The sequence below is a fragment of the Miscanthus floridulus genome, chromosome 14 (genome assembly GCF_019320115.1).
Source record: "Miscanthus floridulus cultivar M001 chromosome 14, ASM1932011v1, whole genome shotgun sequence".
Classification (NCBI taxonomy): Eukaryota; Viridiplantae; Streptophyta; class Magnoliopsida; order Poales; family Poaceae; genus Miscanthus; species Miscanthus floridulus.
In genome coordinates, this window is record NC_089593.1 from 90,187,340 (window position 1) to 90,197,888 (window position 10,549).

General features: G+C 49.6%; 1 pseudogene; it reads left to right on the forward strand.

Annotated features, from left to right (window-relative positions):
• The first annotated feature begins 4,890 nt into the window (after positions 1–4,890).
• On the forward strand, positions 4,891–10,013 carry LOC136503966 (uncharacterized; annotated as a pseudogene).
• The last annotated feature ends 536 nt before the right edge of the window (positions 10,014–10,549 follow it).

Here is a 10,549-nt window from a genome sequence, read left to right on the forward strand (position 1 = left end):
GAGCTCGTGCTCCGTGCTTGGATAGCGTCGAGGGAGGGAACAGTGGTGGAGTCAATGGCGCCGTCTGCAATCCACAGCCACCCGTGCTTCTTGCCTCCTCCGAGCCTCATGATTGTCTCTGCATCAATGGGCTCAGTGCGCACATTGTAATCTTCCCTATAGATGTCCCTTACCGAGGACGTGTACTCTTGGACTTTAGTGTATACGTTCGGGTCGGAGTACACCTGGGGCGGGGCAGCCGGGTCGAAGGAGACAGAGGACGACGCCCTGCCCATGTGGGACATAGCCCACGCAGAGAACTCCGAGACCTCCTCGCCCGAGTGCGCAGCCTCCTGCGAGAAAGACGGGAAGATGGTGAGAAATCAAGCAGAATTGAGCATCAAAATAAATGAAAGAAATCACTTACGTATGCTTGTTTGTATCCGGGGAGGCTGCGGCTGCCTTGATGGTGAGTTGGACCTTGCCTCATCAGACGCTGTTCCCGTAGCCTCTCGTGCGTGCCAACAAAGTCCTGTGATAACCACTTGTCCGCGATCATGGCCCAGCACTCGGGATACGATCGGCACCACCAACGAATCACCTACAAGTCATCGAGTATTTGACATATAAGAAGATGAAATTGAATCTACTTAATATGAAAACGAATCATTATGAATGTTATTCGCCTACCTCAAGGTACTGATCCTGGGTCAGCGTAATCAGTCTTGCTTGAGGCTTGGGGAGGGACTGCTTAAGTACCGACCTGTAGTAGTCTATGTGGGCTTGGACGCGCCCATGGTGGTGCATCTCGGTGACGTACTTCCTACAAGCTGCGGCAGCCGCCCGATCCGCCTGGGCCTCAAGTCCTTCTTCGGCCTTGAAAAATTTCGGTATACAAAACCGATGTATCCATTCATTATTTCAATAAAACATTTAACCAATGAATGAGATGTATTAAGCAATGTTGTGCGAGAGAAACTTACCCAAAACTCCGCCAATACCCGTTCCTGCTTGTTGCGGTAAGTGTCATCCATGACCAGCGCGTACCTATCCCAGTTGGAGGCCGGCTCCCGCACCACCGGCTCTTCGGACAGTTGCACAATGCCGGGGTACCATTTCCTGCACAAAACACCAAGGATGCTCGCGGGGGTGCGTGATGGAGTACCTGACAAAACCAACCAGGACCTGCACAAGTGATTAAGAAAATTTATCAGTTTCTCTTATGATTTCCAACATATCTTATGAAGTAGTTATGATAACATCTATAATTACTTACCTCTTTGCCATAGGCCGAATCATTGGGCGGTTGTGAGGAAGCGGAACCGGAGGGAGGCTCGCGGGACCTCGCTCGTAGGGAGTCCGGGTAGCGGTACCCCCTCCATCGCCCTCGAGCCCCTCGCCTCCCTCACCCTCGAGCGCCTTGCCTCCCTCGCCCTCGAGCGCCTCGCCTCCCTCGCCCATCTGCTAACCCCTCTCGTCCTCCGATGAGGATGTGGCCGTGGCCGTCACGTGCTCCTCCTCCAGCACCTCGTCACATGGTGAGGGAGGAGACTGCTGCCTCCTGTGGCTGCTGCCCCTGGTCGTCCTCTCGTCACCTCCTATGGACGCTGCCCCGGACAACGACCCCTCACCTCGAAGGAGAGGGCGGTCTCTCCCGTAAACCGAGGGCGTGTCACGGCGTGGACGTCTGCTCGCCATCTTTGTTCAATCACCTGCAATCACAAAGAATGAACAAGACTAATCGCCAGAAGAAGCCACTCAATCCATATGTGGTAGTCATGACTCTTCATCCCGTTGACTCGCAGAGTGCCTAAGTTCACTCCCCTGCTAAGATTCGCTGCATATCCATCTGGGAACATTAACGTCTGGATCCATTTTAGTACTTCCCTCCTTCGATCGATTTGCAAGACAAAATTGACCTTAGGCCTTTTCCAGTTCTTGTTTCGGCCACTAGGAGGCTACATCGCTTGATTCGGTCTATCGCACAACGTCGCTAGGTCCACTCTAGCCTTAATGTTGTCCTTAGACTTGTCAGTGTCCATGAGAGTTCCCCAAAGTGCCTCGGCGATATTCTTTTCAGTGTGCATTACATCAATATTATGTGGCAGAAGAAGGTCATCGAAATAGGGGAGCCTCGTCAAGCCGGACTTATGAGTCCACATATGTTCCTCACCATATCCCACAAAACCACCTTCTTCATTGGGCACAAGAGCATCTATCTGAGCACAAACCTCGGCACCAGTCCTCAAGTGCGGTTTAGGGTCTGTCACTTTGACACCTTTCGTAAAGCTCTTGATGTCTTCTCTGAATTCATGGTCTAGAGGGAGGAACTGACGATGTTGGTCGAACGACGAATACTTGCCACCCTTCTTCAACCAAATGAACCTCACAGCTTCCTTGCATATTGGGCATGGGAACTTCCCGTGAACACACCAGGCGACAAATAACCCATACGCCAGGAAGTCATGCAGGGAGTAGTGGTACCAAACGTGCATTTTGAAGCTTGTCTTTGTAGCTCAGTCGTATGTCCATACCCCCTTCTCCCAAGCGTGGATCAATTCATCAATCATAGGCTCTATGAACACACCCATATTACTCCCCGGGTGTCCAGGAATTATCAACGACAAGAATACGTTATGCCATTGAAAGGAGATGCCAGGAGGGAGATTGAGGGGGATAACAAAAATGGGCCAGCATGTGTATGGGGCAGCCATCATTCCATAAGGATTGAACCTATCTGTTGCCAGCGCGACACGTACATTACGGGCCTCAGCTGCTTTGTCACGATGTTTGTCATTGAAGTACGTCCATGCTTCAGCATGAGACGGATGTACCATCTTCCCAGGATTGTACCATTTGCCATCTTTGTGCCATGTCATCTGTTTTGCGGATTCCTCGATCATGAATAGCCGTTGGATCCTCGGCAGGAAAGGAAGGTGCCGTAGCACTCTCGCGGGGATCGGAAGCTGCTTTTTCTAATAATCACCAGAGTCTACCTCTAGGTACCTGGAGGATTTACACTTCGGACAGTAAATTGTGTCCTTGTGTTCTTTCCTAAATAGGACGCACCCCTTCGGACAAACATGTATCTTGTCATACGGCATCTTAAGCATACAACGGAGTTTCTCTGCCTCGTACAAGTTAGTCGGCAAAGTGTGCTTCTCCGGTAGCATGGTGCCAAACACGGCCAACATCTTATCGAAGCCTTCTCGACTCAGGTTTAACTCGGCCTTCAACCCCATTACGCGTCCAACCGCATCCAGCTGAGAAATCATTGTACGCTCATGAAGGGGTTTCTGTGCCGAGTGCAACATTTTGTAGAAGTCCTTTGCGGATTCCTCCATCTCCTCCTTCTCACGTCGTTCAGCGAAGTGAGCTTGGTGGGCGTCATCTAGCATGTCTGCTACCCCGGTATCATCATCAAAAGCCTCAAGGTGTGCTCTCACCACCTCCGCTCTTATACGATCTGCTTCACCATGGTAGATCCACTGCTGATAGCCAGGCGTATAACCATTGAACACAAAATGTCTACACATGGTCTTCTCGTCTACCTTTCTCCTGTTTGTCACATTTGCTGCAGGGACACCAAACTAGAGAATGTCCTCCTGCTCCTGGGCCAAATGCATGTTTCAAGAAACGATCTGTCCCCTTCACCCATTCATAGTCGTAGTCACTGCCGCTTCTCCAGCCCGTGTACATCCACTGACGGTCCTCCATCCTTTAACATTTACATCACAGAGTATTGTGACCATCAATTGCATCTACGCGGTGTTCCTAATGTCTAATAGGTGAGGATAGGTCCTAATCCCACCCGTAGATGCATAGATGAGGTCAGTTTCTAGGCTCCGCTCCTCTCCGAGATAGAATTTCGGCAGCACCTCCCCGCTGTTCTCCCGATACACGTCCTGCCAGGGAGAGTGTGTATCCGGAGAACAACAGGGAAGAGCTGCCGAAACTCAGTCTCGGACTGGAGCAGACCATGGAAACTAACCCATCTACGCATCCGCGGGCTGTCCAAAAAACGTGGATAATCCGAAACAGATACGGTCGTAGATATGCAAAGATCCGCATACCTACGACCGTATCTCTTTCGGACGGGAGACGCCTAACTGGGTTACGCGATCTAAGACAATGATACGGGAGGAGGGCTTATTTATACCTACGGTGGCGGTGGAGTCAGGCTAGCGGGGCAATGGCGAGTCGGGGCAGTGACGAGGCGATGTTGTGCAGGCAGATCCGCAACGCCGACGAAGAGGATTGGGGTCGCCGAGTCCCCTCTAACGTGCTCTTCTCTGCAAAAGAAGAAACACAATACTATAAGTTGAAAATTTCGGCAAAACCTCCCCTGTACGGGGAGGTTTCCAAAACCTGTAAGAAAAAACCGGCACGATGGCCGACAACCACATATCAAGGGAACAAATACGGCACGATGGCCGATAGCCAGATATATATTAATCCACCATCAGCACACCACCACCTCCACCACCACCACCACACCACCACCACCACCACCACGACCACACCACGACATCCACCACAATGACCATGACCACACCACCATATCCACCACAACGACCACACCACCACAACCACCACAACGACCACACCACCACCACCTCAACGAACACACTACCCTCCTTCTTCACCTCCACCTCCACCTACACCTCCACCATTGCACGCCACCACCACCTCGACCTCCACCTAGACCTCCTCCTTCACCAGCATTGTACACCATGAAGCGAGGGAAGGGCATACCTAGACATCGGAGGCCGCGGACGGGGCGAGGGTCGCGGACGGGGTGGCGTCAAGGGGCCGGGGCGGGGCACCTCGGAACGGGGGCAGGCACGGCGGACAGCATGGACGGGGTTGGCGGGTGGCGCGGGGTCCTCCTCCTTCTCCGGTGGCCGGCGGATGGCGCGGAGGTTCTCCTCCTCCTCGGGGCGGGCCGGCCGGTGGGCGTGGGCAGGCGGCGCGACCGGGGCGGGGCACCTCCGGCGGGTTGAGGCGAGCGGCGGGGTGGGGCTCCTCCGGTGGCCTGCTCCTCCTCCCTCCTCCTTTGGCGGCCGGGGGCCGGGGACGCGCGGGGTGGCGGTGGCGGCCGGGCGCGGGGCGGCGCGGTGGTGGGCGGTGGGGCGCGCGGGGCGGCCGCGCTACATGTGGAGATATCTGGGTTTTAGGCATCCGACGTCACAACTTGCTCAAAACCTTCTCAAATTTTTACCACAGCCTACACATGCGATAACATGAGACCTCGACAAGTTTCATGATTTTCGGACTTCGTATGAATTTTATATAATTTAAAAACACTTTTCCGACATGTTCCTCGTCATGTTACGTGAAGAAGATGCCTGAAATTTGTTGCGAGTTCGTGGATAGGGACTCAGCATACACCAAATTCCATGAATAACATTTTTCGAATCACTAAATTGCATTATTCCATCCACCTGCAGTTCAAATTTGAAATATTCGAAAAAAATCAACGAAAAGAAATAAATTAGGGAAATATATCAAAAAAAGTCAAATTTGGCCCAAATTTTAAAATTGAGATTTAAATAATGTATTATAGCACCACAAAAAAACTGGGTTCAAAAAACCAAAAAAAACCTCTTTGCCGAGGGTCTAGCCTGGCCCTCGGCAAAGGGGTCTTTGCTGAGGGCCTGGCCAATGGCCCTCGGCAAAGAATATTTAAAAAAAAATCTTTGCCGAGTGCCTGACGGCGGGCACTCGGCAAAGACTAACGCCAGTGGTCATGACCCATCCGGCCATATTTGCCGAGGGCCAATTTGTCGAGGGCTAGGCCCTCGGCAAAGATTTATTTTGCCGAGGGCTGTTTGTTTGCCGAGGGCCTATCTTTGCCGAGGGCTCCTGGGGCTGGCCCTCGGCAAAGACCCCCTTTGCCAAGTGCCCGAGATGTAGCCCTCGGCAAACCCACAAGCCCTCGGCAAAGAGGACGTCTCCTGTAGTGTGCAGACCAGTGGGTAGGAGAGGGAGCCTTCCAGGTCCACCTCTAAATCCAAACCATGAATGTAATGTTAGTTTTTCTATTTAGGAAATATATGTGTAGAAAACTGTCAAGCAAAACAGTACTGGCCAGCGCTAACTATGTATCAGTAAACTGTAAAGTAGCAATTCATAAGCTATGAACTTGGAATAGCCTCAGTTGGTTGGAGTCCATTGCATTGCCAATTTGGATCTTATGTCTTCTTTATTAGGATGTAAAGGTCGATTACGTATTTCTAGATTAGTCTATTCTTTTACTCCCTTCATGAGCAAACCTGTAGCTAAATCAGAAAGCCTAGCTTTTATGACACACATGTTCTTCTTCTTCCTCTAACTTGGGCCACCGCCGAATGGGGAATATGAGTCAGCAACACTTGGGAAATGCAGCATCAGAAGAAAGCCTTTTGCATCAGCTGAGAGATATGTGGAAGAGTCCTAGGGGCACAGTGATCCGAATCGAGGCATTAGCGTTGGTGGCCATTGCTCTCTCTTTCTTCCTTGCTGCATTTGGGTATTGCCGCCGCTGGTCCAAGAGTTGGATCATCCAGAAGGGTTTCCTGGCTGCAAATGCATTGTTTCTGTCCCTTGGGACATACAGCATTGGCCTAATGCAATCTTCACGGGTGAAGAGCGAGATGTACCCGATATGGGCGGTATCCTTACTAGCTCTCCTTTGTTGCGTCGACTCAGCTGCTGCGTCTGGGCTCGACAACAAAAACCAGCTCTGGAATATGTTGTATCAGCTTTGTCTCTACTTTGGATATGTCCTGCTAATGAGCATCACAACCATCTCTAGCGATATTGGTAATGTAGCCATCTGTGTGTTAGCTGCCGTGACTTTCATGAAGGGATTTCATAGGTCAATGGCACTTGTTCTGCCAAACTCTATGCGGAACATGATCAGAGAGATTCCGGCACATAGGATTAGAAAATGTTCTTTTGGAGATGCTGATGAAGAAAAAGACTTAATTGTTGATAGGAAGCTTGACGTAATTATTGGATATCGTCGGGAGGTTGACATGGGTGATATAGCTTCCATGAGTTGCGAAGAAGGCATTAGTAAGATTGTAGAATCAGCCCTTGATGCCTGCAAGGATGTGTGCCTCTCCTTCTCTCTGTCTCATTTGTTGCACCGGCGTTTCCTTGGGTTAAGCAGCGGCATTACACCAGCGGTGGCCGACGGCACAAAGCCCTTGGTTAAAAACTACGAGCGGGCCTACAAGGTGGCTGAGATTGTGTTTGCTTTCCTATACGACATCTTGTACACCAGCAACACGTTCCTCCATTACTATGAGGCGAAGAATGCTAGCGTCTGGGCATTTGCTTCGGTTGTCGGCATATGTTTCGTAGGGGCAGTGGCCGCCATACCTGGCACGAGGATGACCCGCCGTGCTGCTCCTGCGGGCACCATATTTGTGAACACCATAACAGCGGACTATGTTATTACTGGAGTAATACTGGTGTCTCTAGCTCTACTACAGGTGGTGCAGATGCTACGCTGCTGGACCTCAAATTGGTCCAGAGTTTCCTTTGCCTGTGATTGGGTCAGCAAGACTCTGGACAAAAGTAATCATCATACGGCGAGCAATATAAAAGAAGAAAAGAGAATTAAAGCCGACGATGTGAGCTGGGGAATGAAACTGAGAGCATATCTTCTCAAGATCAATTGGTATGACGACAAATACTACCTATGGCAAAATAAGCTCGGGCAACATTCAGTGATTGAAGAATCCGGTTCCATCAGGGTGGGTTTCTGGGGATTTCTGGGCTGCCATCAGGTATTCTACAATCGGATATTCTGTTGCGGATTTCTGGTGAATTTTTGCGGCTGTGTTCCTTTCTGCACCCAAATAATGGCTGTGTGCTTATTCCTGGAGCAAATTATCGGGAAATGTTGTTCTCATCTAAAGTCCCTTGTAAAGAGGTGTTTGGGCCTGCTTGGACTGCAGTACATAAGACGAGAGCTCCAGGAAATGTTGAAGGGCGGCTCCAGGAGTCCCCGTGTGACCTGCACTGTGATGTGAAAACATCCATTGGTTGTTTTATTCTTGACAAGATGAGGTCCGATGAAGTGAGTGGCTGGGCATCCTCCGAAGAGGAAAATAGACAAAGAGGTTGCCAGCTTCCAGGCTTCTCTGTCAAGGTAGCTGTTAAGCCATCGTCTGAGGCTACCGATAGGAATGAGATGATATACGTGTCTTGTATTCTCATGTGGCACATTGCAACATGCTACTGCGAACTGCACGACCAAGTTCATGTTGTAGACGAAGACAACAAGGATCGTGGCGTGGCCACGGCTCTGTCCAAATACTGCTTCAGCACCGCGCTTACTCCCTGGCCTCTTCGAGACTACAAAATGGGCATACGCTCAAGTTAGGGAAGTGGTGATTAGCTGGACGACCGGAACAGGAGACAAGTTACGGGCAATGGACAGTTGCGACACGGATGATATTACACTTAATCCATCTGAGGGTGTTGGATACTGGGTCTATGCCCTGGGTGTCAAGCTGGGGAAGGGACTAACTAATCAAGAAATGGCTCCAGCTGATCGGTGGAAGTTGCTGGTAGATTTCTGGGTGAAGGCATTGGTGTACTCCGCGCCATCGGACGACGTGGAGGAGCACATGCAGTACCTCTCGCAAGGCGGCGAGCTCATCACCCATCTCTGGGCGATGCTCTATATATCATGCCGGCATCCAGAAGTGGCAGCTGAATCCGCCACGACACGTCAAGATGGGGTGGGATTTCATCTTTCGGATTGGATCCTGGAATGACCTCGCGCATCACATGGTACGTACTAGATCCCGGCCGGCCGGTCTACTTTATTGCTTTGTCATTTCTTTTTTCTCATGCATTACTCTCTGTATATCGGCTATTTATTTGCACTCATAAATATATTTGCTAAGGTTCTATTCAAAATATGTGTATAATTTTGGCAAAAATAAAAAGAAAACTTTCCTTTTTCGACGGGTTAAGGTAAAATTTTCTATATTCTTGTCAAAATTCTTCATATGGATCCATATGACACCCTAGAGTCATGCCATTCTCGGCAAAAAAATCTTCCTACGCCGGTCCACACATCCTATATAGAACTCCACCTAAAACCTGAATTCCACCGCTCAAAGACCCCCTAATATAATTAACGCCATCTCGGCCCCCATATGTCTGATGCTCCGATCCACCATTGTGACTTGTGTTGTTTATATTTCTTCATTGTTATATGCAATTATGATCTATCATCTATGATGAATATTACTAGAGATAGTTCCTAGCAAATCATGAAAATTTTCCTATGGATAAACCTTAAGTTTGCTGAGGCCCAATAAAATTTATTTACTGGTATTATAAACACCTTGTTTGGGAAAAAACAAGCAACCGGTGAATGATGGTCACCCATCAGAGGTCTGGTTTGACAACGCCAGCAACGGCGCCCTACAAGATGGTGCTTCCTCGAGTAGGCCTCCGCTGTCCCCGGGAAATGCTCACACAACATCCGCGCTTCGTCTACCTACTACTTGATCGAGGAGTATACTCCAGAGATCGAGTCCAGAGTGAAACGCCAAGGGACATGGACGCCGTGTAAAATGAGTTGCTCCCCCCATCCTCCTTGCCATGTGGCTTATTTATTATGTCTTTTCGCGCCCGCACGTTTCATTATGGGGTGAGTGGCTTGTTTATGCAGCAATGCTTTTTGCTGCTGTGTGTGCGTGCCACTATATATGCTTGCTGAGAGTGATTTGTATGTTTCCCTTCCTTTCCTCATATATGTATACACTGACTCCTGTGTGTATTTTTAATTTCCAGGCCTTCTATTAATAATGGTAGTAGAGAATAAATTTGCATCATCCTCTGCCCATATAGATTGCTTTTCTGTTGCCATGTAAATGCAGCCTCTATTTGTGTGGGATTATTTGCCTGGTGTTGTAAGTTTGACAGATCTGCTAGCTAGCTCTTCCCGTGCACAATCTTAATTTATTCTAACCATGTGCTTGTTATGAACCTTCACTACCAATTCGCAACTACAGCAGTACTGATACAATTTGGGGGAAGAATCAGAGGGAGTTTAGACTGGGAATAGCAAGGAATCGGGAGAGACAGCAAGAACAGGTACAGGAGTCGGACAGAGGAGGAAGACGAGTCGAGTTCGGTATATTCTTTTCGATGTCCGTTCCCGTGTCGCTTCGGTCCTTTATTGTCTTGCTCCTGTTCCAACGGAAGCACTTGGAAAGCCCATCTCGTGGCCCAGCTGGAAGCCCACGATCCATCGCCCCAGTCCATGACAGTGCTTTGGCGATGCACGCTTCCCCAATCAAGCTGATTTTTTTTTTAACGAAAATCAAGCTGATTTGGGAAGGCAGCCTATGAATCCACGCGAGGGAGATAACACATCATATACAGCGGCGGGGCAACTGCAGTTGCCGGCGGGAGCACATACACACAACATTGTTAATCTGGAGAATGTATGTGTATCTCATTGTCGTTCAGAACAAATAATACTGAGAGGCCGATTTTTATAGCATGCAACATTAATTTGATTGTAGCCTTGCCACACATCATCACACATTCACAC